Source organism: Callorhinus ursinus, unplaced genomic scaffold (genome assembly GCF_003265705.2).
Source record: "Callorhinus ursinus isolate GAN/ISIS: 27379988/994484 unplaced genomic scaffold, GSC_fseal_2.0 scaffold38, whole genome shotgun sequence".
In the NCBI taxonomy this organism is placed as follows: domain Eukaryota; kingdom Metazoa; phylum Chordata; class Mammalia; order Carnivora; family Otariidae; genus Callorhinus; species Callorhinus ursinus.
The window spans coordinates 2,469,829-2,485,306 of record NW_027397100.1 but is presented as its reverse complement, the minus strand read 5'-3'; the positions used below and the strand labels follow the sequence as shown (position 1 = coordinate 2,485,306).

Sequence of the window (15,478 nt, the reverse complement as noted above, 5' to 3'; positions counted from 1 at the left end):
GGCGGAGGTGGCGGCGCAGCGCTCTGGCCCGCGGCGCCCCCAGCCGGCCGCGTGGGGCGGGCTCGGAGCAGCCGCCGCAGCCAATCGGCGCCGCCCGGGGGAGGGGGCGCCGCGCGCGGGGGCGTGGGAGCCGGGAGGGCGCGGGCGGGGCCCCTCCTTGCCGCCCCCAGCCCCGCAGGTGTGCGCGCCCCGTGGGAGGAGCGGGCGGAAAGGGTTGCGCACTCGTCCCGGGGCCGTGCCCCTCGCTCCCCCCCCCGCCCCCCCGCTCTGTCCCGACCCCAGGCTCAGCCCTCAGATTCGCCCCGGACGCAGGCGTCCTGTCACCGACAGACAGGCCTCACCTGGGGACGAAGACAAGCTCAGAAGGGACACACTCAGAGCGACCGCCGCACCGCACTCAGCATCCCACACAGAGACCCTCAGATTCGCACATGAACCCGCAGAGGAGCTCAAACAGGCTCCCACGCGATAGCATTCTCTCTGCAAGACACCCTCAGACTCACACACACACCCGGAGAGATGCACCCACAAACTCACTCACTCATAGAGACGCTTGCTGAATCAATCCACAGACACCTTCTGACCATTTCCAGAGACCCACACAGGTAGATACACCTTTAGACACCCTCAGACTCTCACACAAGATGCACAGAGGTAGATACACCCACAGACACACACTGACTCAGAAGGAGACCTGCAGACGCACTCAGAGTGAAAAGCAGGGACCCCCCCACCGCCGCCCACACAGAGAGACCCTCAGATCCCACACAAACCCACAGAGAAGTTCAGACAGGCACACACACTCTCATGCACCCACACCACTCACAGACATCCTAAAATTCACACACAGAGACACACACTGATGATGCACACTCTCAGATCTGCACACAGAGACACTCAGTGCCCCCCACCGTTGACTCCCTGAGCACTGATTCACTCATACACACAGATGCTAGCAAACACTGGCCGATTCATACATGGTAACCTTCAGACCCAGACCGAGAGAGTCGCTCAAACACACTTCAGTGCGCACACACATGCTGACACCCAGGCACAGACATATAGTCTCAGTCACTCTGGGTGGTGGATCCATTCCCTCGCACACGCACACAGACAATGAGACACACTCCACCAGGATCACACGCTCACACAGACACACCCACATATACGCCTCCAGGGACCCACAGTCTTCAGACTCACACACACATGGGTTCAGACACTCGGAGCCCCCAGGATGAACACAATCACAATCAGAAACCCGAACTCCATTCTCTAACCCAGGGCCTGAGGTCCCCATCCTGCCAAGCCCCAGATGTCTAACCTCAGCCAACTGCTCTCACACGCTCTTTACAGAGCAGCCTGGGGCAAGAGCAAGATCCCCGAGTTTCAATCCCAGCTGTGGCACTACCCTTCTGTGTGGCCTAGGGCAAAGCGGTTCACCTCACTGACCTGTTCCCTTGTCTGTACAATGGGGAGACCCTCTATCTTGGGTGGCTGTGAGGGTTCAGATAACATGTACATTAATTTTCTGTTGCTGCATAACACACTAAGAGGCTTGACAACATCCACATATTAGTGGACAGTCACATAGGTGAGAAATCTAAGCAGTTTTAACAGTGTTCTTTGCTTGGGGCCTCACAATGTATCAGCCAGACGGGGCTCTTATCTGGAGGCTCTGCAGAAGAATCCGCCTGTAGCTCCTTCAGGTTGTTAGCAGTTTGCTGTTTCTTGTGGCTATGGGACAAGGCCCCAGTTTCCTCACTGGCCTTTTGCTGGGGAGTTGCTCTTAACTCCTAGAAATGGCTCTCTGGTTCTTGCTCATGGCCTCCTCCATCTTCAAGGTCAGTATCAGGATGTCAAAAACAGAAGTCGGAGGTTGCTGCTCCTCTACCAAAAACCCTCCTGGGGTCTCATTTCACTTGGACTCATTTCACATGTTGGACGCAGTCCTAAGTCCTTTGGCTCTGCTCCCTCTCTGTCCTACCTCTTACCACACCACTGGCTCACTCCGCTCCAAATCCACTGTCCTGACCTCTCACTGAAACACTGAAACACTTTTCCCTCCAGATAGCTGTGTGGCTCACTCTCACAGCGCTGTGCTCAAACATCACTTTCTTCTGAAAGTGTTCCCTCACCACCCTTTGTAAAGTACAACACCCCTCCCTGAAATGCCACATCCTCCTTACTCTTATTTTTTCTCTCTAGCCCTTATCACTATCTGACATATCATATATATATATATATATGACACCATACATATTTTTTCTTGCTTATTTGCTCATTGTCTCTCTCTCCCCTGTCCCAGAGTCTAGAAGAGTGCCTAGCAAAAAGCAGGTGCTCAGTAGATAATTGATTGGATAAATACCTCCCCACCAGTCTGACAGATGAAGAACAGAGGTTTTCACAGGGGAAATGACACACTCAAGGTCACAGGGAGCGGGGAAGGCCAGTGCTCTGTCCACTGCCCTGCTGACGGCCTAAGACCACGGCAGAAGAAAGACAGGCCGGAGGGAGATCAGCACTCAAGAGGCCTAGAGAAGGGACAGGACAACAGGGAGGCCAGGGAAGGCTGGCCTAGAGCTGGGGAAGGAGTCTCAAGGACCCGTGAGGCATGTCTGACTGACCAGCAGTGAGGCTCCCAGGAACCAGGCCTGAATGTTAAAACTAGACATGTGTGCCAGTTCAGCATGCAGACCCTGCTTGGAGGCTCCCATTCTAGCTTTTCCACTTACCACCTGAGTCACGATGGTGGTTTTAAAGCATGTGTGCACATTCTTTGCCTGCCCTCCCATTGAGCAGTAGGTTCTATGTCACCTCCCCTTAAGTCTGGGTCAACCTTAGTGACTGGCTTGTAACCAGTAGAATGCAGAAGTGACATGCGTCACTTTCGAAGCTAGGTCAGAAAGTTTCCGGCAGCTTCTTCCTGGCTCACTTGGGTTGCGCACTCTGGCGGATGCCAGCCTCCACATAAGGACCCTGACTACCCTGAGCCACGCTTGCTGGAGAGGCCACAGTGGGCCCAGCTGAGCCCCCAGCCGACAGCCAGCATCAAGTACCAGGCATCTGAGTGAGTGATCTCGGGTGTCTAACTTTGATGCAGCCCCAACTGACATCTGATGGCAGCTGCATGAGGGACACACAAGCAGGAACTCCTCAGGGGAAGCCCTTCCCAAATGCCTGGCCCAAGAATAAATGGTGGTTGTTTGACACCACTAAGTTTGGGGATAATATTGTATGCCACAATGGAATCGTGACCTTGAGCAAGCAAATGAACTTCTTCCAGGCCTGTCTCTTCAGTTGTAAAATGGGGACAATGCCTCCCAGTGTGAGTGTCATCGTGGAGTGAGTTATAAATGTGGAGTTCTTAGAACGGTGCCCAAACAAAGTACGTGCTCTGCAAGTGTGAGCTCCTACAACTCAGGACCGGACAGCCCCATCTGTCAGAGGCAGACGTCCAGAGCTGGGAGGAATTGGAAAGGTCATCCAACGCCTCCCTCTGCTGGGAGAGAGGGAAACCGAGGCCCAGAAAGTGCAAGGGACTGCCTAAAGCCACATAGCCATGGGGGCAGAGCTGTTATCAACAACAGAGGCCTCCTGACCTAGGCCAGTGCTTTTCCTGCTGTGCTCCAGGTTGCCTGCTCACCTGGCAAGAGAGGCAGGGGGTCCCTGGGGTGAATGCAGACAAAGCTGGTGGTGTCAAGGAAGAGAGGCAGCCAACGGAAACAGACTTGGCCTTTGGCCAGCAATATAGGCAGTGGACTCCTGGTGTGATTTTTCCTTTCTTGGTTAGCTCATGCCTAAAATTCTCCCAGTAGGGTTTGGGCCTGTAAACCTAAATCTTTGATTTCTTGTAAATATATCATTTTCCCATGGGAAATCGAAGTTGTCCACTACTTGCACCTGAGTATGAATAATGTGTTCTAAGAACAAGTTTGATGGTGGGAGATGCTTGAGATGGCGGATGGGGGAAGTGGTTAGTCCGGAACAGGGAACAGTGGGGAATCAGGAACAGACTCGAGGTATGGGCTTCACAGCCCGGGTAGAGGGAGGACGCCAAGGGCCAGACAGCTCAGTAGATTGGAATCGAAGAACTGCCTGCCTTGAGTTTCAGTGCCTATCCTTAGTTTAGCTGTGTGACCTTGGGCAAGCCCCCTCAGGGTTCCCATCAAAAAATGAGTATAATTCACATTCACTTTGCCAAGTCATGGTGGAGATGGGATGTAAATATAATGCCTGGCAGATCCTAGATACTTAATAGACACATTCATTGAGTAATTTGGAGTGCCCACCCAGTCTAGTCATTGTACTCAGCCCTAAACACACAGAGGAATCAGACAGACCTGGTCCCCAAATTCATGGAGTTTACAGTCTGGCAACATTAAACAGATAATTATGCCAATAATTATTTAATTATAACATGATGTAATTGTTTTATTGTAATAATAATTTTTTAAAGATTTTATTTATTTTTCAACAGGGAGAGAGAGAGCGAGAGAGGGAACACAAGCAGGGGGAGTGGGAGAGGGAGAAGCAGGCTTCCTGCTGAGTAGGGAGCCCGATGTGGGCATCGATCCCAGGACCCTGGGATCATGACCTGAGCCGAAGGCAGACGCTTAATGACTGAGCCACCCAGGCGCCCTGTAAAAATAATTTTAACTACAACTGTGATGAGTGTCATGCAAGATACATATTTACGTGCTTTATAGTGCACGTGTGTGCTTGTCTGCCCCTGCAAGTGTGTGAGGGGGTAGGGCGGATCTAATCCAACCTGCAGGAATCTAGGAAGACTTCCCCGGGGAGTGGCGTTTAAGCTGAAAATGGCACCTATTATGTGCCGGGCACTGTTCTTGGCCCTGAGGATGGATACATACATCAGTAAATAAAATAAAGTCACTGCCCTTACATTTGCATGTTAAAATAATCCCTGGGGCTTCTCTGGAAGGAATAGATTGGAGTCAATTCAGAGGGTTGCCTTCCTCCTTCTCTTCAGATAAATTCTAATTTGAACCAAAAGACCACTGACTGTTTCCTCCCCGGGAAAGGCTGGGGAGGCTGAGCAGGAGTGCCCTGTGGAAAGGTGAAGCAAAGGAGGGAGGGGGACACTGGATCCTAAGTCTCTGGGCCTTGGCCGGATGCAACAAAGGACGAGGCTGAGGAGAAACCAGAAGGGCTGACCCTTAGGAAGTTCCAGAGATGACCTGAGCCAGATTAAGAGATGGACTGGACTAGTAAAGACCAGGAAGGAAAAGGAAAGACAGAGGTATTGCCCAGCTTTAGAGCATCAAGAGAAAACACCGCATTTGGATGGAGCACCTCCTGTTCAATAGTTCTCCTCTAAGACAAAGCATTGGGGGAAGTGGCCCCTAAATTTTGCATATTTAGCAAGACCCTGGTGAGCGCCTTTCTCCAGAAAGGGAGAAGTGGCTAGAATATAGCTAAATCTGACAGGGCCCTGTTTGCAGCTTTGTCAGAGAGAGACTCAACCTGTCCGTGTTCTGCCTACCGGGGTGGGGGTGTGCATGTGTGTGCACGCACGTGCGCGTGTGTGTGTGTGCATGTGTAAAACATCTCTGTTTATGTATGCATGTCTTGGAAGAGATGGGCATTTCTGCATATCTGTGTCCTTGTCTGTGAATGACCTTGTCTCTAAACACGTCCTTGCAAGGTGTGTGTTCTTGAGTGAAATGAGTCCAGTGTGGCCTTAAATGCAACATTCATCCTAGTGTATGTGTGTAACTAGGTTGTGTTAGTGTATTTGTATATCATTGTAAGATTCTGTTCTTGTGCATGTGTATCTGCCTCTCTGCATCCTGGTTGGTATGAATTCATCCCTGACTGAGCATGAATGCAGCTTGTCCCTGTAGACTGGTAGCTTGAGAGAGGACTCTTGTATTTCCTTGGCTTACTCCTTGCCTTTAAGTGGCTAATACATGACTAAGCTGAGGGGGATAGAGATATTAAAATCTTTTGTTAACTCCAAGTCCAAATCTTTTGTTAACTCCAAGTCCCTAACCAACTACCTAACCATTATTTTATTCTTCCATCCATCCATCCACCCCTCCATCCAACCACCCACCTATTCATCTCAATTGCACTGACATTTACTAGTTACGTGGTTTTTTCTCTGAGGCAAATTCTAAATTTCTGTGTATCTGTTTTCTCACCTATAAAATGGGGATGATACAAGTATCTACCTGAAAGAGCTGGGAGTGGGTGGGGTGAATTAAGTGAGATATTGCATATAAAACACTTAGCACACTGCAGAGCACATAGTAGGTGCTTATTATATTAACTATAGTAACAGCAGCAGCAGCATCATGAGACCTGGTTGGGCTGCCCCCCAAACAAGGCTTCACCTGTAGCAGCCCCAGGATCAAGATGCTGCTACTTTTCTTGGGTCATCCTCGATCAGCACCTACACACAGACACACACACACACACACACACACACACACACACACACACACTGACCCAAATTGGGCTGGGATGTAAGCAAGAAATAAAATTGTATCATCTGTAGTTGTTGAGATTTCAAAGGTGTTTGTTACAGTGGTTCACCTTCCCTAGCTGACGCCTTCACTACTGGGTATTTGTACTTCAACAGGGAGGAGATTGAAGTTGGGGTAATGGAGCCTTGTCTGGGCCATGGACCATGGGAGTGAAGAAAGCCAGGTTGCCCAGAGAAGCAGGAAAGCGTAAAAGAAGTCTGTGGAAATGAACAGAGCAAATCAAACCGTGGGAATAGGGAGCAGGCAACCTCGATCGATGCCTGGTACTTCAGTTACCAGTTCCATTCCTTCATGAGGTCACCTGAAACCTATATGGTAGGTTGCCTACCCAAATCCCTCCTCCTGCCCCTTCCTCTGTTTTTATTTGAGTAATTCACCCTCCGCTACAAGCCCCACATTCCTCTTGGCCAGTGTTTGGTGTATGCATAGGACCCAGTTCTGACCATGGTGAAGTGAGTGAAATTTGGGGAGCCAGCAGCTACTTGGAAAGGTGCCCTCAATCTTGAAAAACAGACACAAGAGAGAAACACCACTTTTTCCATGGCTGGACATATTCTTATTGCAACCAAGAGGGAAGCTAAATTAGGACAAAACTGCAACAGTGGATGGCAGAACAGGTAAAAAGAACCCAGATCCTTAATGATGTCATTGAGCCACTGAATTAACCAACCTTGGAGCTGCCCTACTTAGTGGGTTGGTGTAATTGTTAGCATATACATCTTATTATTGTTTAATACATTTTGCTTTGGGCTTCTTGGTTTTTGTTTTTGTTTTTCTGTTTTTTGGGGTGTTTTATTTTTTGTCACCAAAAGCATCCCATGGATATACTTATCTGACTCTATTTCCTACCAGTGATTCTTTGACATTCCCCTGCATCTCTTCGATATATTTTATTGGATACCAAGTAAGCCCAGACTCAGCCAGAGCTTCTCCAAGTCACATCTAAATGTTGATTTTCGTGGCAAGTGTCTTTTACTTTTTGTTTAAATGCATTTATTTGAGATGAAAATTTTATAACACTACTATAAATGAAGAACCCAGTATTACTTGTCATAAATAGAAAGTAACCAGATAAGTAAATAGGACAAAACTGAAACAACACTGAGTTATAGGGAGATACCGTAGCCTGCAGAAGGCTTGGGTCTGAAGCCAGCGATCTCTTTGATAACCAGCTGGTTGACAGTCTTAGAGAAGCGATAAGACACGGCAGTGAAGACTTTGTCCGTGAAACGAAGACTGTCTATGTTGGGGGGTGTGACACATGAAGGTCCAACTGTTCTGGTTTCCCTGGGACTGAGGGGCTGTCCAGGATGTTCTCTCAGGGCTAGAACTGAGATGGTTCTGGACATCCTATCCCCAGGGCTTCCTATCCCATTCCTTAGTGTCACACCCTCTTGTTTCAGCTTGTTTTCTGGGTTGCCCTTTTCATGGGCTGACTCCAAGATGATCCTCACCCCCTGGATCTATGCGCATGCACCAGGTACCCAAGAATACCCTTGAGTGTGGGTGCAACCTATGACTTGCTTCTAACCTGTAATAGGAGTCCAAAGTGATGGGATGTCACGCCCATGATTAGATCACATTCGATGGTGACATCCATATTGCTGACATACTCTCTCTCTTGCCCTTCTCTGTTTGCATGCTTGATGAAGCAAGAAGTCATGTCAGGCAGGCCCAAGGGCAACCTCTGGCCAACAGCCCACTAGGAATGAACACCCTCAAACCAAAAGCCCAGAGGAACTGAATGTTGCCAACAACCATGTGAGCTTGAAGGCAGATTCTTCTCTTGTTGATCCTGCAGATGAGACAACAGCCCAGGCCAACACCTAGACTGCATCCTCCCAAGAGACCCTAAAGCAAAAAACCCAGCAGACCGTTGCCCGGACTCCTGACTCACAGAAACTGTGAGCTAATAAACATGTGTGTATGTGTGTGTGTGTGTGTTTAAGCCCTTATGTACATACATGGTAATTTGATACTCAGCAATACATGACTAAGACATTCTTTCCCATCCCACTGCTTCTCCAGGTTCTGCTCATCTGGATCGCTCATTTATGTACCCTTTAGACTTGACGCTTTTATATCTGACCCACAAGGAACCCTTCCCTGTCTCGTTCTGGCTGCATCCAGCTGAGGCTGATAGTGGCTTGAGGTTCCCCGTGGTGAACAGAGCTCCATACTTGGGGGATCTTCACTCCCAGCCTGACAAATAGGACAATGACAAAAGATCAAGGCTGGGAGGTGGTGGAGTCCAGGCCACTGGGCATCTGAAGACTGGCAAGCTGCCTGCAGGAGGTAGGGCTGGGTCAGGGCTGAGACCCTGCACCTTGACCCTCCCTCCTGGCCGAGTCCCTAGCTTGCAGAGTCCCTGTAAGACACCGCCAGACCCTCTATTCTCTAAACTTTCTCCTTGCTCTCCCTGCTTCTAAGCTTCTTGCCCATCTCCTAGTTTCCCATCCTGATAGTTTTGTGCCTCGTTCTCTCTTCTCAACCTAGTTCCTTCCATTTGACAAATCGTCTGGATACGCTGCTCAATTTGCAAATCAAAATAAATGAATTTTATTACAAAAATAATTTTTGCACATTTTAGGAAATTGTGGGAAGAAAATAAGCACAAAGGCAAAATTGAAAATCATCTTCGTCATGCTACCCAGAGACAGACTGTCTAATTTTTGTCTTCATTTTTGAGATTCATTTTAACCTGATGTGTTTTCTCCCTTTTCCCTCCTTGAACGTGTTTCATATAAGTGCTTTTTTAATGGTCTCATACTGTAAGTAGTTTCATGGCCTGTAATCTGTTTTTTTCCACTTAGCTTCCTATCATGAACATTTTCCCACAGCAATAAATATACTTCTATGTCACTCTTTTAAATTACTGAATAACATTTCTTATGATTTAATGTTTTTGATCTTGTGTTAAAATTCAAAGAAATATTCTTCGCAGTTCAGTTGTTGGACACACGCTTAATGGCCTCTCTAGACGTGGAACCACTGGTCAAAAAGATGCATGTTTTGGAAGCTTGTAATAAATATTGACAAATCTCCCCAAACAGTATTGGCCCACTCTTCACTCTCCAGAAGCATATGACATTATTCCCCATTCTCTCGAACTAGCTATTCTCTTTGTGATTCTTTTTGTTGTTTGTCATCACAATCCCATGAGTGCATAGCTCCCACTCCCCACCACCACCGGGCACGCACTCTCACATGTTAGATGTGTAAACATCGACAATCCACCCCCGAAACCTTTGTTTATATGTATGCATGAGTATCCCCAAACAATATATAATACTGCTTTGGGAGGGCATTTATAAAACCTCATGTAAATGCTATTGTGCTATGTATTACATTCTATTGTCCCTTTTTGTTCAATCAATGCGGGTGTTTTGGTTTTTTGTTTTTGTTTTTTACTGAGATCTGTGCTAACTTATGTAACTCAAATTCATTTGTTTTAATGACTCCCTGATTTTTGTCTTCATTTTTGAGGTTCATTTTCAGACTGATGGAACTTGTTGCCATCACGTTGCTGTTATAAACAACGCTGCAATGAACATCTTCATGCCTGTCTCTTTATCTCTGCTAGAGTTTCTAAGCAGAAGTGGGATTGCTGGGTGGCAGGATTAACAGTATCTTTCCAACTCTTTTGACTATGACGTGTTAGAAATACAGTTTTTACATCAGAATCTGGTAAGGCTCCCTCCACGAACACAAGTGAAACAAAAGTTTTGTGAAATAGTGCTTATCCTTATCATAAGAAAAACATTCTGGTGCGTTTTATTCTATTTAACTCAATTTCCTTTTTTAAACATTGATCACAACTTACTAATTTAATTTTATAACCTGTTAATGGCCCATGACTCACAATTTGAAAAATAATGAATTAAAATGTATTCAGTTTCATGAAATACTTTGAAATTACATGTCAGAGTAGTTACACTAATTTACAAGGCAGTAGGTTCTCATCTCCCTATGTCCTAGCCAGCACTTGATTTTTTTTTTTTTTTTGCCAGTCTGATGAATCTAAAGCAGAATGTCACTGTTTTGGTTTTTCTTTCTCTGATTTCTAATAATTTGTTTCTCTTCATATGTTTATTCACTACTTGAGTTCCTGTGGTGGGGCTTTGGCCTTGGTCCTCAATTGAGGACATTTCTGAGTTCCTCAGAAAGTGAGTTTGCCTATTTTTCTCTTGGGTTGCCAAATTTTTTTCTTGCTGATTTACTACTAAGTTTCTTATATAATTGAGATTTTAATTCTTTATCATCTGTTATTGTACAATATGCTGCAAATACCTTTTCCCGGACTGTTAATCATTCATTAACTTTGTGATGTCATTTATTGAACGGAAATCCATCAGTTATTTCCTTTATGGTTTTGTATCTTATTTAAAAAATGCTTCCCTAACTCAGTATCATAAAGATTTGCCTTTCAATTTTTTATAGCTTCTTAGTCCATCTGAAATTTGTCTTTACATGGTATGAGATAAGATGTTATTTTATTTTTTCCATACAGTGGAGTCACTTTCCCAACACCATTAAAATAATCCATCCTTTCCCCACCAATCTGTGTTGCCCCCTCTATCACATACCAAATATCCACATGCATAGGTCTCTTTCCGGATTCCTCTCTTCTGTTCCATTGATCTGTAGTGCTTACACTTCAAAAAATTAAACTTTATACTATGTCATAATATCGGGTAGGGTGAGATCCCCACCTTTGCTTTTTTTTTTTTTTTTGAGACCGCTTGTGTTAGCTACTCATGGAAACTTATTCTTCCATGCACATTTTAGAATTAGTTTATCCAATTTCTCTCCCCCAAATAGGAACTGACACCATGACAATGCTGTGCCTTACCTTTCACAAACATATCTCCATTTATCTAAGAACTAAACCTCTCTTTCAGTGAGCTTTCTCTGACATGCTTGGTTAAGTTAATTTCTACATAATTCAGTTTCTCTCCTTCTTTTGCTCTCTTTTTTAATATTCTCCAATTTAATCGTTGGGAATAGTATCTTCTTTCAGGACAGCCAAGTTTTTTATTTTTATTTTTATTTTTTAAAGATTTGTTTATTTATTTATTTGAGAGAGAGTACATGAGAGGGGGGAGGGTCAGAGGGAGAAGCAGACTCCCCGCTGAGCAGGGAGCCCGATGATGCGGGACTCAATCCCGGGACTCCAGGATCATGACCTGAGCCAAAGACAGTCGCTTAACCAACTGAGCCACCCAGGCACCCCCAGGACAGCCAAGTTTTTTAGACAACTTCCCTTCATGACCCTGTCTCCTGGATCACCTCTTTGGCAAGGAATGACCCCAAAGATCTCAGAAACCCAGGCCCCTACCAGGACCAGGCAGATCCAGGAAAGCAGTCATCAGACGGGCAGTTGCCAAGAGTTCTAATCTGTCAAAGGTGCTGTGCATCTCTGAGGCTCTAAAACAGTCTTGCATATGAAATGAGATGGAAAGAATTATACTGACCTGGATTCCTTTCGAGAGTACCATAGGCTCATTTGAAGGGGATACTTAAACTGCTTGGGTATTGGGGGAGGGAAATGATGATTTGCACTGTTGAACTGCCTTCTAAGGAAGACAGCTCTGCTCAACTGCAGGGCCCTAGTCTCATTAAGCCAGTTATGCAAGTTCAGGGCCAGAGCTGAATTGCTTGTTGCCACAAGGGTTCTTCCTTCCCAGCTCTTTTCTTATGCCTCACCCAACCTCCCTTCTAAGCAAATGCTTAGAACATGCATTTAAAGGGAAAAAGAGACACTGGATTATTAGCTGCTCTGGGCACTATGCATCTCAGGCTGGCAAAGTAGGGGATAGTGCAAGAGCAAGGGGGTCCTGGCAAGAATGAAGCAGAAGCCTGAACCTAAAGAAACCAGGAAATCAGGTAGACCACCAAGGTATGAACTTGGGAATGAGGACCAAGGCCAAAGCCCCACCACAGGAACTCTGGCTCATACAGGGGTAGAACAGGACTTCTTGAACCAAGTAATAGTCCAATTATTGAAACACCAGCACATGTCCCAAGAGAAAAAAAATAGCTAAAGACCTGACCGGGCAAATCTCCAAATGAAAAAAAATAAAGGGCCAATATAAGAAAAGAAAATGGTCAATCTCACTAGAAAGCAAAACAACAATAAGGGATTCCCCTCTGCCCCGTCTGATTGGCAAGGTTTTTTTTTTTCTTTTTCCTTCTCTTTGTTCTTGCTTGCTTGCTCCCTCTCTTCTTTATGACGATACTGATTGTTGAGAGACAGTGGTGGAAGGGCGCTCACGCACAGCTGATAGTTCTGTGAATTGGCACAGCTTATCTGGAGGGCAATTTGGCAGACTGTATTAAAAACCCTAAAGACAAGCACTCTTTGATCCAGCAATTCTACTTCTAGGAATTTTTCCTAAGGAAATAATTAGAAGTGAACACAAAGATGAATAATAGCAGCTTAACATTTACTGGGTGTTCACTCTGTGCCAGGCAATATGCTAAGCTCTTTACACTTACCTCAATTAGGCCCCACAGCCACATCCAATGGGATGGGTATTGCCATTTGCGGGTGGGGAACCTGAGGCTCAACAGGGGTTGTAAATTGCACAAATTCAAGCCTGTCAAGCAAGTGATAGGCTGGGGCTCCAACCCCAATCTCTTTAACTCCCAAACCCATGCTCTGAACCACCTTACTATCGTACCCTCCAAAAAGCTGTATAAAAATGATATTCCACATAGTACTGTTTAGAAGAGCAAAAATTCAGAAATAAACTTAATTGTGCAAAAACTGAAGGATAATTAAATAAATCATATATAATCGTATGATAAAATACATAATCATTAAGAAGAAGTTTTGAAAAAATTATGTCAGGAAAATATTCACGATATACTAACCAAAAAATATGTAAAATAGCTAGGTCCCATTTTAACTTTTAAAATGCATATATGCAGCGGCGCCTGGGTGGCTCAGTCGTTGAGTGTCTGCCTTCGGCTCGGGTCATGATCCCAGGGTCCTGGGATCAAGCCCTGCATCGGGCTCCCTGCTCAGCGGGAAGCCTGCTTCTCCCTCTCCCACTCCCCCTGCTTGTGTTCCCTCTCTCACTGTGTCTCTCTCTGTGTCAAATAAATAAATAAAATCTTTTTTTAAAAAATGCATATATGCCATTTTTATGAAGTTCAAAAGTAGGAAAGACTAGAGTGTGGTGATCAAGATTGTGGGGGGTTGTCAATTGGGAGGCCTGCGAGAGTGCTGGAAATGTTCTAGATCTTGATTTGGGTTGCAGGTCACATTGGTCTGTGCATATATAAAAATCAATCCAGTCGTATAATTAAAATCTGTGTGCTTTAGGGGCACCTGGGTGGCTCAGTCATTAAGCGGCTGCCTTCAGTTCAGGTCATGATCCCGGGGTCCTGGGATCCAGCCCCGCATCGGATCCCTGCTCAGCAGGGAGTCTGCTTCTCCCTCTCCCACTCCCCCTGCTTGTGTTCCCTCTCTCGCTGTGTCCCTCTCTGTCAAATAAATAAAATCTTTTAAAAAAATTCTGTGTGCTTTATATAAGTTTATATAAGCCATGTTCCACTAAAAAAGAAAAAAATACGTAAATGAATAGAAAAAGTCCTAAAGGAAAGCAACAGAAGAATGTTAGTAGTGATTGTTGCTAAATGTAATTTTCATTTTATTCTTTATACTATTCTCTACAGTTGACCCTTGAACAACACGGGTTTGAACTGCACGGGTCCACTTATACACAGATTTTTTTTCAATAAATACAGTCTAGTACTGTAAATATATTTTCTCTCTTTTATGATTTTCTTAACACTTTCTTTTCTCTAGTTCATTTTATTGTAAGAATACAGTATATAATACATATAACATACAAAATATGTGTTAATTAACCATTTATGTTACCAACAAGGCTTCTGGTCAACAGTAGGCTCTTCGTAGTTAAGTTTTGGGAGAGTCCAAAGTTATATGTGATTTTCAACTGCTCAGGGGTCATCAATGTCCAAGAGCCAATGGGTACTTTCTTTCCTTTCTTTTTTTTTTAATTTTATTTATTTATTTTGAGAGATCGAGAGAGAGCACGCGAGCAGGAGAGGAGGCAGAGACAGAGGGAGAGAGAATTCTAGCAGACTCCATGCTGAGCGCAGAGCTCAAGGCAGGGCTCCGTCTCACGACCCTGAGATCACGATCTGAACCGAAATCAAGAGTTGGACACCCAACCAACTGAGCCACTCAGGCGCCCCCTTTCCTTTCTTTTTTTTACAATGTCTATATTAGTTTTGTAGTTAGAAAAAAAATAATGTCAAGTTCGTCATTGGAGGGGATGTGGGGAGGAGAGCACACACTTGAGAGCCAGTTATGGTCCAGACCTGGCACTCTGGGGGTGAACTGGAGTCTGGTCTTGCAGGCAGGACACCACGGTTCCGAGGACAGAGAGAATGAAGGAGAGAAGCCTGGTGCCCGGCCCTGCTTGATAGGTAAAGCTGAGAGAGAGGCTCTGGAAGAGCCTGGGATGGACTCGAAGTAACACCCTGAAGACAAATCACTGCAACTTTAAAAGCCTGCCGGGGTGGATGCTGCACAGAGCCGTCCCAGTCACAGCAACAGCTCCTGGCTCCTCAGCTCCTCATTCTGTTGCCAGTCAGACCCGTGTTGCTCCCTGGCGATGACATCAGACCTCCGGGGAGCACACTGGCTGTCAATCAGAAGGCTTTCCTGGCAGCAGGAAGCTGTCTCTGCCTCCTCTCTTAAAGGGACAGCTTCTGCCTGGATAAGGGAGCTGGGTTTGGGCCCCCTTGCCTCTCTCTTTCCATTTAGAGTCTGATTCCAGGGCAGTGGAGAAATGAGACCGGGTACAAGGCAGGTTCTCATGGCTGCTTCCTAAGCCTCAGCTCATCCCTGACAATGAAATCCTGCCAACCAAGAAGTGGATCAGAATATAGAATTTAAGTATAAAGAAGCTTTGTTATATAAGATTACCTGT

General features: G+C 45.8%; 1 protein-coding gene and 1 long non-coding RNA gene across 2 annotated transcripts in view; one reads left to right on the top strand and one right to left on the bottom strand.

Moving 5' to 3' along the window:
* Positions 1 to 15,478, bottom strand: part of LOC112827069 (antileukoproteinase-like) — a 381,146-nt gene that overhangs the window by 70,542 nt on the left and 295,126 nt on the right. The window lies entirely within an intron of this gene.
* On the top strand, positions 2,941 to 10,724 carry LOC112827257 (uncharacterized). Its single transcript, XR_003209184.2, has 3 exons — positions 2,941 to 3,067; positions 6,605 to 6,824; positions 8,162 to 10,724. It is a non-coding gene; the product is annotated as an uncharacterized lncRNA (long non-coding RNA).